General features: G+C 51.6%; 1 long non-coding RNA gene across 1 annotated transcript; it reads left to right on the top strand.

Annotated features, from left to right (window-relative positions):
• Positions 1 to 11,076: 11,076 nt before the first annotated feature.
• LOC119798271 lies at positions 11,077 to 12,276 on the top strand. Its single transcript, XR_005282702.1, has 2 exons — positions 11,077 to 11,148; positions 11,872 to 12,276. It is a non-coding gene; the product is annotated as an uncharacterized LOC119798271 (long non-coding RNA).
• The last annotated feature ends 628 nt before the right edge of the window (positions 12,277 to 12,904 follow it).

Raw genomic sequence — 12,904 nt, 5'->3', positions numbered from 1 at the left:
TATATACGTCGAATCTAACAGAATTATAATGAAGGATAAATGCATAAATAAAGATAATAAAAATACAAAACACACACAAAGAAAAAAAATTACAATAATAAAGAAAAGCCAAGTAAGCATTATTCTTTCATTTGTATGGAGGGATTGCTGAGATAACTTAGAGAGGTGATATGAAAAACTTTTAGCTTTTGGTTTCTGAATTTTGTCGAAGGAAAGATTTAGAAGATGGATCCTGTTTAAATTCAAACCATATAAGCTTATTTAGCTTTTCCAAATCTGCATTTATGTATATAAAATTTTGATGATAATTCTATTAATAAAATATTCATCTCTTTTGTTTTCAGATAAAAACCATATAAGACAGTTTGTGATGAGAAGGAGGCGTGTTTATGAGTTTACTAGTCAGCAGAGAGCAAAGATTCACACATTTATTTGATAGTTTGACAGAGAAAGAAAAGATCTTCTGTTGTTTCGCTTTCATCACATATAGCAGTTACGTTTAATTTTAAATCTATTTCTGATCAGATCATTTGAGGGATAAATATAATTAGAGTTTTAAAATGTATTTCTTTATATTTTGGTGGGAGCTCCAATTTTAAAAACTTTGACATTAAATTTATTTGGTCTTTCTTTTCATAGTTATCCATAAATGTCCTTCTAACCAGTCCAGAGTTTGTCTGTTTTACTAAATGTTGCCTTAAAAACTTATTATTGCATTTTTTATCTAGTAAATCTAAACCATTTATTACAATATTCTGTAATTTAATCACTTACTTTGTATCATAATAGTTTTTTATGAGCTAAATAAATACATTTGGTATTATTTTCATAATTTATTCATAATCTTTTTTTATACAGATTAGATTATTTTTATGAATTAAATCTTCATATTTTTTGCCTTAATCATCCAATAAATGACTAATTGACCAGATTCCCGTCTCCATCCTGTTTTCCATAAACACAGAATATAAATAACTCTGTTTTTCCACAAAGGAACATTTCGGGGACTAAAGTTATGTTTTAATGGTGATTTCAAATTTATCAGCACTTGCTGGTGAAACGCAAAAAGTTTTACAGGAAATAAAGTACATTTCAGTACATTTCAAGCCAAACCAAACCCTTAAACAGAGGCTAGTGCATCCTAAAGATAAAACCCCCAGACCGAATATGAGCGGAGTGGTATATGCTGTTCAGTGCAGCGAGGAATGCTCTGATCTTTATATTGGAGAAACCAAACAACCTCTCCACAGACGCATGGCCCAACACAGAAGAGCGGCCGCCTCTGGACAAGACTCCGCAGTACACCTACACCTTGTGGACAAAGGACATTCTTTTGAGGACCAGAATGTCCATATTCTGGATAAAGAAAATAGGTGGTTTGAGAGGGGCATGAAGGAAGCCATCTATGTTAAGAGAGAAAAACCAACTTTAAACAGAGGTGGTGGACTCAGATTCCAGCTTCCAAAAACATACAATTCAATCATAGACATGATCCCTTCCAGATATCACCAAACCCCCCACCCCATCACAGAGGAACGAGGGACCTACCCGCCCCAGCCGGTGAACAATACCTCCTTAACGACCAACCCTTAACAATCATACACAGGTTTCAGGTATTATAGGAGACAATCCCCCCCTTAATGACAATCCCCCCTTTAACGACCGACCCCTAGAATCATAGACAGGTTCAGATATTACAGGCTAACGATGGAACTAACGACCCATTCATCGGTTACCATTGCATGTTTCCAAGCAATACGAGGCCTTGTCCATATAAGACTCAAACTCACTGCGGATCCAGACATTTGAATTGAGAAAGCTTCCTGGAGAGGTGGAGAAACGTCTTCAAATTTGAAAACCAAGTCCAGTGGATATTTTTTGAATTTTTACGGAATGACAGGAAATAAATGAATCACATCTGAACAGGAACTAAATACCAGTGATTTTACTGAACAGCAGAGAGGGACGGCAAACCAGATCTCATGACGACTTCTAAGAAAAGATTTAAGCCACTTTAGCTTTAAAACAACATTCATTATTTCAAAATCTATTGCTTTAATTCCTCCATCTTCGTAATCTTTAACTACATTTCATTTCTTGATATAGTGATGCCTGTTTCTCCAGATAAGGTTTAAATTAATTAATTTCCTTGATAATTTTTTCTGGTATAGATAATGAGTATGCGGGGTAAATAAATCTATTTTGGTCAGTAGGATTCTACCAGAAAGAGTTCAGTCTCTCTGCAACCAGTTGTTAAGAATCTGTTTACATTTATTTTAAATTATGTTTAGTTTGACTTTACAACTTTCAGTTTTTGGTAAATGGCCTGTAATGGCTATTAATGGCCATATTCACATGGAGCATCATGAACTGTGGGGATCGTTGGAGCGTTTTGTCCAAATGGTTCAATGCCTCATGAAGCTTCATCTCACCATCACTAAAAAAACACTAAATCAGCAGCAAGTTATCGCAGAGGATCAGATCAAACTATTTTCCTCCCAACATACAGCAGCAAGCCGACAACATGGATCCACCTGCTCCCCTTCCTGCTCCCCTTCCTGCTCCCCTTCCTGCTCCCCTTCCTGCTCCCCTTCCTGCTCCCCTTCCTGCTCCCCTTCCTGCTCCCCTTCCTGCTTCACCTTCCTGCTTCACCTTCCTGCTTCACCTTCCTGCTCCCCTTCCTGCTCTCCTTCCTGCTTCACCTTCCTGCTCCTCTTCCTGCTCCCCTTCCTGCTCCCCTTCCTGCTCCCCTTCCTGCTTCACCTTCCTGCTTCACCTTCCTGCTTCACCTTCCTGCTCCCCTTCCTGCTCTCCTTCCTGCTTCACCTTCCTGCTCCTCTTCCTGCTCCCCTTCCTGCTCCCCTTCCTGCTCCCCTTCCTGCTTCACCTTCCTGCTTCACCTTCCTGCTTCACCTTCCTGCTCCCCTTCCTGCTCCTCTTCCTGCTTCACCTTCCTGCTCCCCTTCCTGCTTCACCTTCCTGCTCCTCTTCCTGCTCCCCTTCCTGCTCCCCTTCCTGCTTCACCTTCCTGCTTCACCTTTCTGCTCCCCTTCCAGCTTCACCTTCCTGCTCCCCTTCCTGCTTCACCTTCCTGCTCCCCTTCCTGCTCCCCTTCCTGCTTCAACTTCCTGCTCCCCTTCCTGCCCCCCTTCCTGCTCCCCTTCTTGCTTCACCTTCCTGCTCCTCTTCCTGCTTCACCTTCCTGCTCCCCTTCCTGCTTCTCTTCCTGCTCCCCTTCCTGCTCCCCTTCCTGCTTCACCTTCCTGCTCCCCTTCCTGCTTCACCTTCCTGCTCCTCTTCCTGCTCCTCTTCCTGCTCCCCTTCCTGCTCCCCTTCCTGCTTCACCTTCCTGCTCCCCTTCCTGCTTCACCTTCCTGCTCCTCTTCCTGCTTCACCTTCCTGCTCCCCTTCCTGCTTCACCTTCCTTCTCCTCTTCCTGCTCCCCTTCCTGCTTCAACTTCCTGCTCCCCTTCCTGCCCCCCTTCCTGCTCCCCTTCTTGCTTCACCTTCCTGCTCATTTTCCTGCTCCCCTTCCTGCTCCCCTTCCTGCTCCCCTTCTTGCTTCACCTTCCTGCTCATTTTCCTGCTCCCCTTCCTGCTCCTCTTCCTGCTCCCCTTCCTGCTTCAAAGTCCTGCTCCCCTTCCTGCTCCTCTTCCTGCTTCCCCTTCCTGCTCCTCTTCCTGCTCCCCTTCCTGCCCCCCTTCTTGCTCCCCTTCCTGCTCCTCTTCCTGCTCCCCTTCTTGCTTCACATTCCTGCTCATTTTCCTGCTCCCCTTCCTGCTCCCCTTCCTGCTCCTCTTCCTGCTCCTGTTCCTGCTCCTCTTCCTGCTCCCCTTCCTGCTCCCCTTCTTGCTTCACCTTCCTGCTCATTTTCCTGCTCCCCTTCCTGCTCCCCTTCCTGCTCCTCTTCCTGCTCCCCTTCCTGCTCCCCTTCCTGCTTCAAATTCCTGCTCCCCTTCCTGCTCCTCTTCCTGCTTCCCCTTTCTGCTCCTCTTCCTGCTCCCCTTCCTGCCCCCCTTCTTGCTTCACCTTCCTGCTCATTTTCCTGCTCCCCTTCCTGCTCCTCTTCCTGCTTCACCTTCCTGCTCCCCTTCCTGCTCCTCTTCCTGCTCCTCTTCCTGCTCCCTTTCCTGCTTCAACTTCCTGCTCCTCTTCCTGCTTCCCCTTCCTGCTCCTCTTCCTGCTCCCCTTCCTGCCCCCCTTCTTGCTTCATCTTCCTGCTCATTTTCCTGCTCCCCTTCCTGCTCCTCTTCCTGCTCCCCTTCCTGCTTCACCTTCCTGCTTCAACTTCCTGCTCCCGTTCCTGCTTCACCTTCCTGCTCCCCTTCCTGCTTCACCTTCCTGCTCCTCTTCCTGCTCCCCTTCCTGCTTCAACTTTCTGCTCCCCTTCCTGCTTCACTTTCCTGCTCCCCTTCCTGCTTCACCTTCCTGCTGCCCCTTCCTGCTTCACCTTCCTGCTCCCCTTCCTGCTGCCCCTTCCTGCTTCACCTTCTTGCTTCACCTTCCTGCTCCCCTTCCTGCTGCCCCTTCCTGCTTCACCTTCCTGCTCCCCTTCCTGCTGCCCCTTCCTGCTCCCCTTCCTGCTTCAACTTTCTGCTTCACCTTCCTGCTCCCCTTCCTGCTGCCCCTTCCTGCTTCACCTTCCTGCTTCACTTTCCTGCTCCCCTTCCTGCTGCCCCTTCCTGCTTCACCTTTCTGCTTCACCTTCCTGCTCCCCTTCCAGCTTCACCTTCCTGCTCCTCTTCCTGCTCCCCTTCTTGCTTCACCTTCCTGCTCATTTTCCTGCTCCCCTTCCTGCTCCTCTTCCTGCTTCACCTTCCTGCTCCCCTTCCTGCTCCTCTTCCTGCTTCACCTTCCTGCTCCCCTTCCTGCTTCACCTTCCTGCTCCTCTTCCTGCTCCCCTTCCTGCTTCACCTTCCTGCTTCACTTTCCTGCTCCCCTTCCTGCTGCCCCTTCCTGCTTCACCTTCCTGCTCCCCTTCCTGCTCCCCTTCTTGCTTCACCTTCCTGCTCCTCTTCCTGCTTCACCTTCCTGCTCCCCTTCCTGCTTCTCTTCCTGCTCCCCTTCCTGCTCCCCTTCCTGCTTCACCTTCCTGCTCCCCTTCCTGCTTCACCTTCCTGCTCCTCTTCCTGCTCCTCTTCCTGCTCCCCTTCCTGCTCCCCTTCCTGCTTCACCTTCCTGCTCCCCTTCCTGCTTCACCTTCCTGCTCCTCTTCCTGCTTCACCTTCCTGCTCCCCTTCCTGCTTCACCTTCCTTCTCCTCTTCCTGCTCCCCTTCCTGCTTCAACTTCCTGCTCCCCTTCCTGCCCCCCTTCCTGCTCCCCTTCTTGCTTCACCTTCCTGCTCATTTTCCTGCTCCCCTTCCTGCTCCCCTTCCTGCTCCCCTTCTTGCTTCACCTTCCTGCTCATTTTCCTGCTCCCCTTCCTGCTCCTCTTCCTGCTCCCCTTCCTGCTTCAAAGTCCTGCTCCCCTTCCTGCTCCTCTTCCTGCTTCCCCTTCCTGCTCCTCTTCCTGCTCCCCTTCCTGCCCCCCTTCTTGCTCCCCTTCCTGCTCCTCTTCCTGCTCCCCTTCTTGCTTCACATTCCTGCTCATTTTCCTGCTCCCCTTCCTGCTCCCCTTCCTGCTCCTCTTCCTGCTCCTGTTCCTGCTCCTCTTCCTGCTCCCCTTCCTGCTCCCCTTCTTGCTTCACCTTCCTGCTCATTTTCCTGCTCCCCTTCCTGCTCCCCTTCCTGCTCCTCTTCCTGCTCCCCTTCCTGCTCCCCTTCCTGCTTCAAATTCCTGCTCCCCTTCCTGCTCCTCTTCCTGCTTCCCCTTTCTGCTCCTCTTCCTGCTCCCCTTCCTGCCCCCCTTCTTGCTTCACCTTCCTGCTCATTTTCCTGCTCCCCTTCCTGCTCCTCTTCCTGCTTCACCTTCCTGCTCCCCTTCCTGCTCCTCTTCCTGCTCCTCTTCCTGCTCCCTTTCCTGCTTCAACTTCCTGCTCCTCTTCCTGCTTCCCCTTCCTGCTCCTCTTCCTGCTCCCCTTCCTGCCCCCCTTCTTGCTTCATCTTCCTGCTCATTTTCCTGCTCCCCTTCCTGCTCCTCTTCCTGCTCCCCTTCCTGCTTCACCTTCCTGCTTCAACTTCCTGCTCCCGTTCCTGCTTCACCTTCCTGCTCCCCTTCCTGCTTCACCTTCCTGCTCCTCTTCCTGCTCCCCTTCCTGCTTCAACTTTCTGCTCCCCTTCCTGCTTCACTTTCCTGCTCCCCTTCCTGCTTCACCTTCCTGCTGCCCCTTCCTGCTTCACCTTCCTGCTCCCCTTCCTGCTGCCCCTTCCTGCTTCACCTTCTTGCTTCACCTTCCTGCTCCCCTTCCTGCTGCCCCTTCCTGCTTCACCTTCCTGCTCCCCTTCCTGCTGCCCCTTCCTGCTCCCCTTCCTGCTTCAACTTTCTGCTTCACCTTCCTGCTCCCCTTCCTGCTGCCCCTTCCTGCTTCACCTTCCTGCTTCACTTTCCTGCTCCCCTTCCTGCTGCCCCTTCCTGCTTCACCTTTCTGCTTCACCTTCCTGCTCCCCTTCCAGCTTCACCTTCCTGCTCCTCTTCCTGCTCCCCTTCTTGCTTCACCTTCCTGCTCATTTTCCTGCTCCCCTTCCTGCTCCTCTTCCTGCTCCCCTTCCTGCTTCACCTTCCTGCTTCAACTTCCTGCTCGCTCCTGTTCCTGCTTCACCTTCCTGCTCCCCTTCCTGCTTCACCTTCCTGCTCCTCTTCCTGCTCCCCTTCCTGCTTCAACTTTCTGCTCCCCTTCCTGCTTCACTTTCCTGCTCCCCTTCCTGCTTCACCTTCCTGCTGCCCCTTCCTGCTTCACCTTCCTGCTCCCCTTCCTGCTGCCCCTTCCTGCTTCACCTTCTTGCTTCACCTTCCTGCTCCCCTTCCTGCTGCCCCTTCCTGCTTCACCTTCCTGCTCCCCTTCCTGCTGCCCCTTCCTGCTCCCCTTCCTGCTTCAACTTTCTGCTCCCCTTCCTGCTTCACTTTCCTGCTCCCCTTCCTGCTTCACCTTCCTGCTGCCCCTTCCTGCTTCACCTTCGTGCTCCCCTTCCTGCTGCCCCTTCCTGCTTCACCTTCCTGCTTCACTTTCCTGCTCCCCTTCCTGCTGCCCCTTCCTGCTTCACCTTCCTGCTTCACCTTCCTGCTCCCCTTCCAGCTTCACCTTCCTGCTCCTCTTCCTGCTCCCCTTCTTGCTTCACCTTCCTGCTCATTTTCCTGCTCCCCTTCCTGCTCCCCTTCCTGCTTCAACGTCCTGCTCCCCTTCCTGCTCCTCTTCCTGCTTCCCCTTCCTGCTCCTCTTCCTGCTCCCCTTCCGGCCCCCCTTCCTGCTCCCCTTCTTGCTTCACCTTCCTGCTCATTTTCCTGCTCCCCTTCCTGCTCCTCTTCCTGCTTCACCTTCCTGCTCCCCTTTCTGCTCCTCTTCCTGCTCCCCTTCCTGCTTCACCTTCCTGCTCCTCTTCCTGCTTCCCCTTCCTGCTCCTCTTCCTGCTCCCCTTCCGGCCCCCCTTCCTGCTCCCCTTCTTGCTTCCCCTTCCTGCTTCACCTTCCTGCTTCAACTTCCTGCTCCCGTTCCTGCTTCACCTTCCTGCTCCCCTTCCTGCTTCACCTTCCTGCTTCACCTTCCTGCTCCTCTTCCTGCTCCCCTTCCTGCTTCAACTTTCTGCTCCCCTTCCTGCTTCACTTTCCTGCTCCCCTTCCTGCTTCACCTTCCTGCTGCCCCTTCCTGCTTCACCTTCCTGCTCCCCTTCCTGCTGCCCCTTCCTGCTTCACCTTCCTGCTCCCCTTCCTGCTTCACCTTCCTGCTCCCCTTCCTGCTGCCCCTTCCTGCTTCACCTTCCTGCTTCACTTTCCTGCTCCCCTTCCTGCTGCCCCTTCCTGCTTCACCTTCCTGCTTCACCTTCCTGCTCCCCTTCCAGCTTCACCTTCCTGCTCCTCTTCCTGCTCCCCTTCTTGCTTCACCTTCCTGCTCATTTTCCTGCTCCCCTTCCTGCTCCCCTTCCTGCTTCAACGTCCTGCTCCCCTTCCTGCTCCTCTTCCTGCTTCCCCTTCCTGCTCCTCTTCCTGCTCCCCTTCCGGCCCCCCTTCCTGCTCCCCTTCTTGCTTCACCTTCCTGCTCATTTTCCTGCTCCCCTTCCTGCTCCTCTTCCTGCTTCACCTTCCTGCTCCCCTTCCTGCTCCTCTTCCTGCTCCCCTTCCTGCTTCACCTTCCTGCTCCCCTTCCTGCTTCACCTTCCTGCTCCTCTTCCTGCTCCCCTTCCTGCTTCAACTTTCTGCTCCCCTTCCTGCTTCACTTTCCTGCTCCCCTTCCTGCTTCACCTTCCTGCTGCCCCTTCCTGCTTCACCTTCCTGCTCCCCTTCCTGCTGCCCCTTCCTGCTTCACCTTCCTGCTTCACTTTCCTGCTCCCCTTCCTGCTGCCCCTTCCTGCTTCACCTTCCTGCTTCACCTTCCTGCTCCCCTTCCAGTTTCACCTTCCTGCTCCTCTTCCTGCTCCCCTTCTTGCTTCACCTTCCTGCTCATTTTCCTGCTCCCCTTCCTGCTCCCCTTCCTGCTTCAACGTCCTGCTCCCCTTCCTGCTCCTCTTCCTGCTTCCCCTTCCTGCTCCTCTTCCTGCTCCCCTTCCAGCCCCCCTTCCTGCTCCCCTTCTTGCTTCACCTTCCTGCTCATTTTCCTGCTCCCCTTCCTGCTCCTGTTCCTGCTTCACCTTCCTGCTCCCCTTACTGCTCCTCTTCCTGCTCCCCTTCCTGCTTCACCTTCCTGCTCCCCTTCCTGCTTCACCTTCCTGCTCCTCTTCCTGCTTCCCCTTCCTGCTCCTCTTCCTGCTCCCCTTCCGGCCCCCCTTCCTGCTCCCCTTCTTGCTTCCCCTTCCTGCTTCACCTTCCTGCTTCAACTTCCTGCTCCCGTTCCTGCTTCACCTTCCTGCTCCCCTTCCTGCTTCACCTTCCTGCTTCACCTTCCTGCTCCTCTTCCTGCTCCCCTTCCTGCTTCAACTTTCTGCTCCCCTTCCTGCTTCACTTTCCTGCTCCCCTTCCTGCTTCACCTTCCTGCTGCCCCTTCCTGCTTCACCTTCCTGCTCCCCTTCCTGCTGCCCCTTCCTGCTTCACCTTCTTGCTTCACCTTCCTGCTCCCCTTCCTGCTGCCCCTTTCTGCTTCACCTTCCTGCTCCCCTTCCTGCTGCCCCTTCCTGCTCCCCTTCCTGCTTCAACTTTCTGCTCCCCTTCCTGCTTCACTTTCCTGCTCCCCTTCCTGCTTCACCTTCCTGCTCCCCTTCCTGCTGCCCCTTCCTGCTTCACCTTCCTGCTTCACTTTCCTGCTCCCCTTCCTGCTGCCCCTTCCTGCTTCACCTTCCTGCTTCACCTTCCTGCTCCCCTTCCAGCTTCACCTTCCTGCTCCTCTTCCTGCTCCCCTTCTTGCTTCACCTTCCTGCTCATTTTCCTGCTCCCCTTCCTGCTCCCCTTCCTGCTTCAACGTCCTGCTCCCCTTCCTGCTCCTCTTCCTGCTTCCCCTTCCTGCTCCTCTTCCTGCTCCCCTTCCGGCCCCCCTTCCTGCTCCCCTTCTTGCTTCCCCTTCCTGCTTCACCTTCCTGCTTCAACTTCCTGCTCCCGTTCCTGCTTCACCTTCCTGCTCCCCTTCCTGCTTCACCTTCCTGCTTCACCTTCCTGCTCCTCTTCCTGCTCCCCTTCCTGCTTCAACTTTCTGCTCCCCTTCCTGCTTCACTTTCCTGCTCCCCTTCCTGCTTCACCTTCCTGCTGCCCCTTCCTGCTTCACCTTCCTGCTCCCCTTCCTGCTGCCCCTTCCTGCTTCACCTTCTTGCTTCACCTTCCTGCTCCCCTTCCTGCTGCCCCTTTCTGCTTCACCTTCCTGCTCCCCTTCCTGCTGCCCCTTCCTGCTCCCCTTCCTGCTTCAACTTTCTGCTCCCCTTCCTGCTTCACTTTCCTGCTCCCCTTCCTGCTTCACCTTCCTGCTCCCCTTCCTGCTGCCCCTTCCTGCTTCACCTTCCTGCTTCACTTTCCTGCTCCCCTTCCTGCTGCCCCTTCCTACTTCACCTTCCTGCTTCACCTTCCTGCTCCCCTTCCAGCTTCACCTTCCTGCTCCTCTTCCTGCTCCCCTTCTTGCTTCACCTTCCTGCTCATTTTCCTGCTCCCCTTCCTGCTCCCCTTCCTGCTTCAACGTCCTGCTCCCCTTCCTGCTCCTCTTCCTGCTTCCCCTTCCTGCTCCTCGTCCTGCTCCCCTTCCGGCCCCCCTTCCTGCTCCCCTTCTTGCTTCACCTTCCTGCTCATTTTCCTGCTCCCCTTCCTGCTCCTCTTCCTGCTTCACCTTTGCTCCCCTTCCTGCTCCTCTTCCTGCTCCCCTTCCTGCTTCACCTTCCTGCTCCCCTTCCTGCTTCACCTTCCTGCTCCTCTTCTTGCTCCCCTTCCTGCTTCAACTTCCTGCTCCCCTTCCTGCTTCACCTTCCTGCTCCTCTTCCTGCTTCCCCTTCCTGCTCCTCTTCCTGCTCCCCTTCCGGCCCCCCTTCCTGCTCCCCTTCTTGCTTCACCTTCCTGCTCATTTTCCTGCTCCCCTTCCTGCTCCTCTTCCTGCTTCACCTTCCTGCTCCCCTTCCTGCTTCACCTTCCTGCTCCCCTTCCTGCTTCACCTTCCTGCTCCCCTTCCTGCTCCCCTTCTTGCTCCCCTTCCTGCTCCTCTTCCTGCTCCCCTTCCTGCTTCAACGTCCTGCTCCCCTTCCTGCTCCTCTTCCTGCTTCCCCTTCCTGCTCCTCTTCCTGCTTCACCTTCCTGCTCCCCTTCCTGCTCCTCTTCCCGCTCCCCTTCCTGCTCCTCTTCCTGCTCTCCTTCCTTTATACAGGCTCAGGCAAAGGAGAGGGCCCCACCCACTGCTGCCACCTGTTACAAAAGCCGAGTAAAACCAACCTCCTCTTTGGGCTGAGGAGCAGCAGGAGGAGCAGCAGGAGGAGCAGCAGGAGGAGCAGCAGGAGGAGCTGCAGGATACGTCTTTATTTCTACTCTGTTTTATTCTGCAGTGTCTTTTAAAGCTTTAATTACAGTAAATATGAACTTTGGGGCGGCGGCGGCGGCACAGAGGATGAACATGGGACCCATAAACAGACGCTTCGTCCTGTTTATGGGTCGCAGGTAGAGTCCTGGTGAACTTCTTCACCATCTCTCTACTCTCACTTCCTGTTTACTTTTCAAAATAAAGGCCACTAGAGCCTAAAACTAATCTTTCTATAAAAACATGATTTAAAATATTGTCGGTGTGACAGAAAAATGGGGGCTGAAAAAGAGGCGGAGCATCGAACTTGATCCAGCGTCCAGATTTCTCTGTCTGCGCGTTTTTGACGCCCAAACCGCCGTCGGTGTGAACGCGGCATTAGGCTGAGAAAGGACGCCATCACGGATCACTATCAGGACAGATGCTGCATATTAACACCTTATTTTACCCTGATCTAATGGAAACTAGACTATAAAGCTTTAATTGAGGCCGTTAATTACTCCATTTTGGCCTAAATAAGCAATTCCTCCGAGCAGAGAGGATGAAGCTCCTCCACAGTGACGCTGAGGAAAGAACCGATGGCAGCTGTTGCTTCCCAGGTGGAAACAAACAGACCTTTGGTTTGGAGATGAAGGAATAATTAGTTTGAAAACTGCTTTTGTTCTTTGCTTAAAGTTTCTTTGGCTGATATCATTATTTTTTTATTATCTGAAACATTTAATTTGGGCAGAAAAGTAAAGATGTTTGAAATCTTAATGAGGAATAAACACTTTTAACACTTTTAGGTCATCGAAGTATAATAATAATAATTATTACCATTAAGTGCAAGTATTTTAAAGGTATTTCTCTTTTATTCTCTCCAGACTTTGTGGACAAACATAGAGACCAGTTGATCCAAACAGTGAAGAACTTGGGACCCATTATGGATGAACTTCTCCAGAACGGCGTTCTGCATCCAGAGACCTACAACGACATCAGATCTCTGCGGACCGCTGAGTCTCAGATGAGGGAGATTTTTATCCACCTTGGTGCTGGAGACGAATGCAAGAATATTTTCTTCTCCATCCTTCAGAAGAACGAACGTTTTCTGGTCTCAGACCTGCAGATGGACGACTAGATGTTGAGAGAAAATAAAAATTTTTATGAAATATGAGTTGTTTTCTGGTTTTTGTTCTTTTGCACAGAAGAGGAACATTTTCCTTCACTGTAACGTCTCCATGTCTGCGTAACATTGTCTGTTACATTTAAATTAAACTGATATCTTATTTCTAATAAGTGGCTTTATTAATGTCATAAAGATGAAGAACTGCTGTCTGGAGTCGGATCGGTGAAAGTTTAAACAGCCAGAGCTTCATAGTACTAATAAAAAAATACCAGGAAACAAGCTAACTCTGATGATGACATCATTAATTATTGCAGATGTTGTTCGGATTATAATCCCGCTATGAGATAAATGTGATGAGGGAGAGACATAATGGTGGAATGAGAATTTTCTTTATTGAGACACTATCCTGTTATCCTGAGATGATCAATTCAATTCAATTCAGTTTATTTATATAGCGCCAAATTCACAACACATGTCATCTCAAGGCACTTTACAGTTCAACCAGATCATACAGTCAAATTGATACAAAGTTTTCTATCTAAGGAAAACCCGCTGATTGCATTGACTCATTGACTCAAATACAATCCCCCACACTAAGCATGCTTGTAGCGACAGTGGAGAGGAAAAACTCCCTTTTAACAGGAAGAAACCTCCAGCAGAACCAGGCTCAGTGTGAGCGGCCATCTGCTGAGGCCGACTGGGGTTCAAGGAGACAGAAGCAGAGATACAAAAAGCAGCTGTAAAAGGCGGCCCCGTCCAGGAAACACACAGCCAGGCAGACGAGCTCCAAG

This window comes from Cyprinodon tularosa, unplaced genomic scaffold (genome assembly GCF_016077235.1).
Source record: "Cyprinodon tularosa strain WSP-4 unplaced genomic scaffold, ASM1607723v1 ctg618, whole genome shotgun sequence".
Taxonomy (NCBI): Eukaryota; Metazoa; Chordata; class Actinopteri; order Cyprinodontiformes; family Cyprinodontidae; genus Cyprinodon; species Cyprinodon tularosa.
Note: the sequence above shows the minus strand (reverse complement) of the source record. Positions and strands in the feature narration are given on the sequence as shown.